Here is a 9,629-nt window from a genome sequence, read left to right on the forward strand (position 1 = left end):
GGAATGCAGTAAGTACCAAATCAGGAGATCAGGTGATGTTCCTCCAGTTTGCATTGGAGTACCTCCTGATAAAGAACAAAGAACATCCCAGCACGGGAAACAGGCCCTTCGGCCCAACGAGCCCGCGCCGCCACATCACCCTACACCTACCCTGCCCTGTGTGTATGTGAGTGGAACCCCTAATGTAGCCAGATTCAGGGGAGAGTAGTGTCAATTTGGTACACCAAATCAGCCTAAGAGCACATCTTTGGGGTGTGGGAGGAAACCGGAGCACCCGGAGGAAACCTACACAACCACAGGGAGAATGCGCAATCTCCCACAGACACAGGCCCAAATCCATGCATCTGCACAGCAAGCAGTGCTAGTCACTGAGCTGTTGTGGTGTCCGTCTGCTGGTCCAGGATTAAGCACACACAGCGACACGAAGTACTAGGCCACTCCCGGATCCTCCAAGAGCAGCCCACGCACGACCCACCGTGTGCATGCCCCTCGTTTGACAACGAGGTGGACCTCCACCTGCGGAATAAAAAGGCAAAAACGTTAACATGTAATTCTACATTTCCGGTGTCGTCCCGAGGCTTTGACCCTATTTAATACCCTCTACTATAACCCTCCATCCTTGTTTCGCTCATGTGTCTATCTAAGTAAACCTTAAACAAGTGCAACGTGCCTGCCTCCACCACCCTACTCGGTAGCGCGTTCCATACCCCCACGACCCTCTGCGTGAAGAATCTTCCTCTCATATCCAAATTATACTTCTCCCCCCTCACCCTTAGATCGTGACCTCTCGTAATTGTCCCCAATCTAGGGAACAGCCTACCACTATTGACTCTATCTATTCCCTTCAGTGTTTTATATACCTCTATCATGTCCCCCCTTAATCTCCGTCTTTCCAAGGAGAAGAGCCCCAGTTTCTCCAACCTTTCCTCGTAACTCAGTCCTTCCATGCCACGCAACATCCTGGTAAACCTCCTCTGCACTCTCTCCAGAGTCTCCACGTCCTTCCGGTAGTAAGGTGACCAGAACTGGACGCAGTACTCCAAATGCGGTCTAACCAACGCTCTGTACAACTGAAGCATTAGACGGCAGCTCCTATACTCTATACCCCTTCCTATAAAGGCTACCATTCCATAAGCTTTCCTCACAACCTTCTCTACTTGTGTCGCCACCTTCAGAGACTTGTGAACCTGCACTCCCAGGTCCCTCTGTATTTCTATACTCCTAATCGGTCTACCTTTTATCACGTAGCTCCTCTCCGCATTATTCCTTCCAAAATGCATCACCTCACATTTGTCAGGATTAAATACCATCTGCCACCTATCTGCCCAATATACCAACCTATCTATATGCTGCTGTGTCACCTGACATTCCTCCTCGGTATCCGCCAATCCTACCATCTTGGTGTCATCCGCAGACTTGCTGATCACACCACGTACGCTCTCTTCCAAGTTGTTTATATATACTACAAAGAGGAGAGGTCCCAGTACTGAGCCCTGCGGCACACCACTGGTGACTGGCCTCCAGCCCGAAATGGTCCCCTCGACAACTACTCTCTGCCTCCTATTGCCCAGCCAGTTTTCAATCCACCAAGCTACCTGTCCTTGTATCCCATGTGCCCTAACCTTTTCTACCAGCCTACCATGAGGGACTTTGTCAAATGCCTTACTGAAATCCATATAGATGACATCAACGGCTCGCCCATCGCCAACCGTTTTTGTCACCTACTCAAAGAATTCTACCAGATTCGTAAGGCAAGACCTCCCCCTAATAAAGCCATGTTGCATATCCCTAATCAGATTGCAACGCTCCAAATGCTCATACATCCTACCCCTAAATTTTTTTTCCAATAATTTTCCTACCGCCGATGTCAAACTCACTGGTCTATAATTACCCGGGTTATGCCTACTACCCTTTTTAAACAGCGGTACCACATTAACTACCCTCCAGTCTTCTGGGACCTCACCAGTGTCCAAAGAAGAGACAAAAATTTGCGTCAGAGGCCCAGCAATTTCATCTTTCACCTCCCTAAGCAGCCTGGGATAAATACCATCAGGCCCCGGAGCTTTATCCGTTTTTATGCTACCTAAAAACCTTAGTACTTCCTCCCTCGTAATGGATATTTCCTTCCACTGATCTACAGCTCCCTCCAAGACACTACACAACACGGAACCCCTCTCCTTCGTGAATACCGATGCAAAGTATTCATTCAGGATCTCCCCCATTCCCTCAGACTCGATACATAGCTCCCCTCCTTTGTCCCTAAGAGGACCAATTTTCCCTCTAACCAGACTCTTGCTCCTTTCTTACTGTCTGTGGAGCTGAGGAAGAGAACATAATAGATGGGCTTTTTTAGGCATTGCATTATTTCATAGATGCCTAATTGGTTAAATCATTAGATACTAGTTATGTGTCATAGTCGAAACCCACCCATGGCAGACACATCCATGTCACTGGGAACAAGCTCTTCTACAACAGGTGCTATCCCCCTTCGAGCCTTTTGCTATTTTTATTTGTTAACAAGAATTCTGACTGTCCCGAAGCTGCTTTAAGTTTTGAATTCCTGATGTTCAATAATGCAAATCCTTTCAATGCCTCTGATCTGTTATTGTGATTGTCAATAGCAGGGGCAATGTCCCAGAGTGTTAAAAAAGGGAAAGTGTCTTGACTGTTACTGCTCAGTCGGAAAGTTCACCCTTCAATCTCCTCTGATTCCCATCCCCAAAGAGTTTCTCATGATTCACAAAGCTAGAGACTGGGTTTATCTGGTTTGGTTCCTTCTCCATTTTCCCCACCTGCAACTGGCAAAGTTTTCCAAAAGCTCCTCTCAATCCCCTGCCTTGCATCGTGTCCTGAGATTTGGAAATTCAATTACGTTGGGAGATTATAGTTTTAGGAATTGTTCTCCTTGGAGCAAAGAAGTTTAAACTGAGATTTCAAGGAGTTGAATAATTTTCTGTCTGGAGGCAAGTAGTTTGATGGAGCAGATAACGACATTTTTTTTTCCACTGACGAGAGACAGTAAGGAGAGGACTGGGTTAAGGTAGTCAAGGAAATACATACTTGCATTGGTGCAGGGCCATTTCCCAACAGCCGAACATGTGTTACCAAACCATTTTAGGCGAATCATGTTCTTCTGCAATGCAGCATTCTTAAAAAGGAAGAAAATGAAAACAAACAAATGACCTTGCAAAGAGGGCACTCGGGTTTGAACCGAGGACCTCTTGATCTGCAGTCAAATGCTCTACCACTGAGCTACACCCCCTTGCACACGAAGTCTGACTAATTTATTTCTCAGCATTATACCCATGGTCATAGAATCACTCCAGTCTTCCTTCCAATTACAAGACATTAAGTCACCTTCGATATTTTCCCCGACTGTGTACTTGTGAGTAAACAATGAAGTGTCTAAACACTTCTGAAGGATTCACTTTATTTCCCTTTGCATATAAGCTTTTTGAACGCTGTTTCTCGAACATTTTCGGTTTTGAGGTGAAATTTGCCGCATCTGTAGTGCCTTGTTTTTGGGTCACAATGGATTAATTTTCTCCTTGCAACGTCAACTGCCTTAAAAGTTAAAGGACCGAGGTGTAAAACAACAAAAAACACAACGAATGTCACTTTGTTCCACAACAAATAGAACAAAATGTGAATTAGTTTTTTTTCATTCATTTCTGGGTCGTGGGCGTCGCTGGCCGGGTGAACATTTGCAGCTTATCTCTAATTGCCATTCGATTCACTGGCTTGTTCAGCCCATTCAGAAGAGAGTTAATAATCAACTACATTCCTATGGATTTGGAGTCACGTGTGGGCCAGACCAGTTAAGAATGGTGGATTCCACTCTGCAGCTTTTCCAGTGCGATCACATCCCTCCGAAATGTAAGTTTCGGAACTGCATACAATGCACCAGCTACTGCCTATCCGACGGTTGATAGAGTTACAGCATTAGCTCCCTCCTCTCGGAAGCTCTATGCTTCGGGTAAAAACGGCAAGTATACCACTTGCCTTGTCAACCGCTTTATCCACCTGTCCTGTTGCATATCGATAACAAGGTCCTTCGGAGCTTCACACGATCCTTTCCGTCATGGTTTATTCTCTTGTCTTACTTGTCCCGTCCGAATGCATCACTTCACATTCATCCGGATCGAATTCCATTTCCCACTGATCAACCCATCTCACCAGCTCGTCTATATTGATTGGAGTTGCTATAGTTCTAGCTCGCTAGAGGGGTCAGTGTTTGTACAAAGCGTGCAGGAAGGTTTTTTGTCTCAGTATGTAGACAGGCCAACTAGAGGTGAGGCTATATTGGATTTGGTGCTGGGAAATGAGCCAGACCAGGTGCTAGACTTGGAAGTTGGTGTGCATTTTGGTGATAGTGACCACAATTCGGTTACGTTCACCTTAGTGATGGGAAGAGATAGGCATGAACTTCTGTTGTGGGCAAGGTTTTAGAAAAAATTATTAGGGATAGGATTTATAGTTATTTGGAGTGTAAAGAGTTGACACCAAAGTTGGAGGTGTGGTAGATTGTGAGGAAGGGTGTCATAGTCTGCAGGGAGACTTAGATAGGTTGCAGAGCTGGGCCGAGAGGTGGCGGATGGAATTTAATGCGGAGAAGTGTGAGGTAATTCACTTTGGTAGGAGCAACAGATGTGTCGAGTATAGGGCTAACGGGAGGACTTTGAATAGTGTGGATGAACAGAGGGATCTAGGTGTGTGTGTACATAGATCCCTGAAAGTTGGGAATCAAGTAGATAAGGTTGTTAAGAAGGCGTACGGTGTCTTGGCGTTTATTGGTAGGGGGATTGAATTTAGGAGTCGCAGTGTAATGTTGCAACTGTACACTACTCTAGTGCGGCCGCACTTGGAGTACTGTGTGCAGTTCTGGTCCCCGCATTCCAAGAAGGATGTGGAGGCGTTGGAGAGGGTGCAGAGGAGGTTTACTAGGATGTTGCCTGGTATGGTGGGGAGGTCCTATGAGGAGAGACTGAGGGATTTAGGGTTGTTTTCGTTGGAAAGAAGGCGGCTAAGAGGGGATCTTATTGAAACATATAAGATGTTTAGATAGGGTGGATAGTGATAGCCTTTTTCCTCGGATGGAGAAAGCTAGCACGAGGGGGCATGGCTTTAAATTAAGGGGGGGGTAGCTACAGGACGGATGTCAGGGGTAGGTTCTTTACCCAGCGGGTGGTGAGGGATTGGAATGCCCTGCCTGCTGCAGTTGTAAATGCGTCTAGTTTGGGGGCGTTTAAGAGATCTCTGGATAGGTTTATGGACGAAAAGGGATTGGTATAGGCTAGTGGGTCATTGTTTTTGTAACTGGTCGGCGCAACATCGTGGGCCGAAGGGCCTGTTCTGCGCTGTAATGTTCTATGTTCTATGTTCTATGTTCTATATTGTCCTGTGACTGGACATTATATACCTGCCTATTTACCGCCTCACAAATGTTTGTATCCTCGGTAACTCACCGATCAAGTTCCCACTTTCAAGTCCAAATCATTCATATAAATCACAGATGCAAGGGCCCCAAAACTAATCCTCATCGGACCCCACTGTACACACGCTTCCATTCTGAAAAAAAAACGTATTAACCGCTTTATGCTCATGTTCTGCCACATTAATGTACTGCTGTACATGCACTCCCACGTTTCCTCGGAGATTCCAAAGGTTCTGTGTTTATCATGTATTCCCTTTGCCTTGGTTGTTCTGCCCGAGCGCATCACCTCAAGCTGGCCAGCCCGTCGAAGTCCTCCAGTGAACCAAAGCTATCCTCCTCTCTATTTACTAGTTGAAACAGGGAACGTGTTAACGAACATTGTAATACTGAGAGATTTGTAAAAACAAAAACACTGTAAAACTTGTTGTCGTGTATCCAAGAACAGGTCAGAGGACAGAAATACACGCTTATGATTTTCCCAGCTAATTGTACTGAGGAATGTGGATAACCCAGGCAGTATCCATTTTAAGGTTCTGAGTTAGGAGGCATTTGAGGTTCACGTTGTTTTAATTTAACAAGTTCCCAGGTCGGGAATAAATTGTATCCCAGGCTGCGGTTGGGTGGCAGGAAAGAAATTATAGTATTTTTTACCCAAATTTGTAATTCCCTCTGGAGACAGGGAGGGTAGCAAATGTTTGGAGGACAGTTATATGGTTCCACATTCCTTAAAGTGTAGTAGTTATCCACCAGGGCATTGAAGTCCAGTGAAACTTAAGTGATTCATAAGGAAACTAATGGACAACATTCCAAAGAAGAGATAAGTTTTGATCAGGGATATATAGATGCTTTTGTCCGAGGTCATGCCTAAAGAAGATTTTTTTTTCGGTACGATCTAGATGAGAAGGTGACGGATGGTAATTAAGTCTAAGGGCGATTAAAAAAAAACGCCAGCGTCGATAGTAGCGAAAAAAAAAATCTGGGTTGCAGGAAGATAGAGATGAGAGATTCTGATTGAGGTATATCAAATTTTAAAAGAAATCGTCGAGGTAGAGTTTTCTCTTATGGGGCAATCTAGAAAAAAGAGTTCACATGTATATGTTGAGAGGCTATGGATTAAATACTGAGGTGAGGAGGAACGAATTCTCGCAAAAGTTGATGGGTTTGTGGAACTCGCTATCACACTGCTCGATGGAGCCTGAATGGTTTCGACAAGGAGACAGATACATTTCCGGTAACACGAGAGAAAGAGGTATTTGGGGAGCAGGTGGGGTGGTGGATTTGAGACAAGACAAGATTAGCCTTGATCTGATTGAATGGCGGAGCATGATTGAAGGGCTGATGTTGCAGGCTTTTGCACATAATTCCATTGTTCCTATGTTTCTTTGAGCAGCCAGGTGCGGTTGATCAGGGGCATAAACCCATATTGTGCGAAATTGTACACTTTGGAAGGGGAAATATAACAAGGGAGAACGTAATGGATGGAAGAACACAAGGCAGCTCAGAGGAGCAAAATGATCTTAGGATGTTTCTCCAGTGATCGCTGAAAGGGCAGGACAGAGTAATATGATAGTTAAGAAGAACTTCTCTAACGCTCGTGGAAAAGATTACATGAGCAGGTCGGATATGTTGGAACTGTATGAAACTTTGGATAGGCAAAAGCTGGAAGTACTGTGTGCAGACCTGGTGGACCCATTTTAGGAGCACGTGATTTAATTGGCGAGGCTGAAGCCAAAATTCATCGGAATGGCGCCTGAGATACACAGTTTTAGATATGAAGAGAGGGTGAAAAGGATCGTGTTGTTTCGAGTAGAGGAGGCAGAAAGGGAATCTAATTGGATTGGATAAGGCCAAGAAGTTTATGGACAAGATAAGGAGGAAATTGCTGCTCCCCATTGTTGAAGGGTCAATAGAAAAGGGACATAATTTGCAGGTGAGATGCAGGAGGCTTCGAGGGTATTCAAGGAAACATTTTTTTTCACAGAGAGAGTTGAAAGTCCGGAATGCACTGACTAGGAGGATTGGAGAGGCACGAATACATGCAAACTTTGAAAAGTACATTGATGAGCACATGACATTTCATAACATTAAAGAAGATGGGCCAACTGGGATTAATTTAGATTTAACACATTTTTGTTGGTGCGAAATTGATGTGCCAAAGGGTCTCTTCTGTACTGCATGCTTCTATGACTCTACGTTCTGGAGCCTGCGATCATAATTATAGAAGAATCGCCCAGTTTTGACGTTTCTTTGATTTTCATGGTCATTTGTACAAGTTTCTTGTCGATAGGCCATCTTTATTTTCAAACCGTTATTCAATTCCAGGCCTTTCATACAGATGAAATTGATGCTGGCCTAATTAGAATATCAGTTAGCAATAAACAACTTCATTGTCGGATTGAAGGTGCATTTAAGTGTGAAAATCAGCAGGTCACTTCTGTTAAAATACGTGCATTTCATTTAAAATCACATATTTGTAATTGTGTTCCAGCTATGACATCAACACTGAAGCAAAACAAAACATATCAAAGTGCTTCTTCAATCAATACAATGCACCATGATTCATTGTTTAATTAATGGTGTTTGTTCAGTGAGTGTAAGTAACATTATTGGTATAGTTAGCTAATTGTGCCTAAGGGGGATAAAACCAGGTATAATAGAGTATTATTTGAAAGTCGAACAGACACAAGTGATTCTCAGTTAGACATTACTGCGTCTCACAGAAGATGCACGCTCCACCTACTGGACTACCATACGCCATTTACTACACTACGCTTGCTGTCATCGCGGTCCCAGGTAAGGCATCAAAATAAATTCTTTGTTGTCTACTGAATGTATCTCAAAGATACTGTGCACAAAAGGATGTAAGATATCCGACATTCTATTCAACTCTGGTTGGGCCGACTCGGAGCAATATATTCTTTTCCTGCCACGTCACCGTATGAAGGATAGACTTGGCGTTTCAAAAATGGTGGAATGTAGATTCGCCATAACGATACCAAGACTTCGATAGCAAATTCTCAGGAACGGTTACTTAAATCGCATTTGTTGTACATTCCATTGATAAGATTAAAGGACTCTTAAAGGGCTTTGATGAAAATTAGTAAAGGGTTCCAAAGATCTGTGGGGAAGAAACAGTTTATTCTGGTGGAGTTGCCAAGAGCAAGGGGCAGAAGGGGTGAAATAACTCAGAACATGTTTTTCTAAAGGGTGAGTCATCCTGGACGAACCTCATTTGACTTAATGAAGCAGTGTATAAAGTGCTGGAGACGGAGATATTTATCGGTAAAGACATCGCTTTGATAAAGGAATAGCCTTGACAAAGGGTCATTGGACTCGAAACGTCAGCTATTTCTCGTCATCCAGATGCTGCCAGACCTGCTGCGATTTTCCAGGTCCAGCATCCGCAATAATGTGCTTTTAATGTCGATAGGAGTTATTTGTTATGGAGTTCACAAAAAAAAACTTGATTAGAGTCCACACAGTGCATGACACTTCAAGGTGAATGTTCTGGAATTGAAGTAAAGACATATAAATGTTTGGGACTAAATTTCAATGTAATAAGGGTTCTCGACTTACTGGATGTGGAGAAGTTGTTTCCACTAGCAGAAACATCGCACAATAAAGCGAACAGTATTCGTGAAAACAGCAAAATTGATTTAAGGAAATGCTTTTTTACACTGCAAGTGGCTGGTGTTTGTGATAAACTGCCTGACATTGTGGTGGAGGGAGATCCGAGTGAACAATTCAGAAACTAACTGCACAGTTATCTGGATGGATGAATGTGGAATGTTAGAAGGATAGGATGGTGGAACACTCTCGGTGAGAAGTACATTCAGAGAAACAGTGCAATCACAATTGCTGAAATGGCATTGTGCCGAATTGTAATAATGTTGCCATTCTGTGAAATTGGCGAAGTTATATTACACAGAGGGCAAAGACAAGAGAAACCATTCGAAATCATAGGGTATGTGTGGTCATTCCTTGCTAGGGTTCTGTTGGCACTTCAACGACTGGCCCGAACTATAATTGGCTGAGAAGATGCAGTGTAAAAAGTCACACATCAAAATGTCTTGACAAAGGTACGTTACATCCTAATCAGTGCAGATGAAAGAATAAATATCGAAACATAATTTAAAGTTTAACTAAGTGAGCTAAACTGAGGAAAATGCTCATCATGCTCAACAGGTATTATAGC

At 43.7% G+C, this 9,629-nt stretch overlaps 1 non-coding gene across 1 annotated transcript; it reads right to left on the minus strand.

The window, feature by feature from the left end:
• Nucleotides 1-3,190: 3,190 nt before the first annotated feature.
• Nucleotides 3,191-3,262, minus strand: trnac-gca (transfer RNA cysteine (anticodon GCA)). Its single transcript has one exon. It is a non-coding gene; the product is annotated as a tRNA-Cys (tRNA).
• Nucleotides 3,263-9,629: the final 6,367 nt, after the last annotated feature.

Source organism: Carcharhinus amblyrhynchos, unplaced genomic scaffold (genome assembly GCF_965287045.1).
Source record: "Carcharhinus amblyrhynchos unplaced genomic scaffold, sCarAmb.v2.hapA scaffold_38, whole genome shotgun sequence".
Classification (NCBI taxonomy): domain Eukaryota; kingdom Metazoa; phylum Chordata; class Chondrichthyes; order Carcharhiniformes; family Carcharhinidae; genus Carcharhinus; species Carcharhinus amblyrhynchos.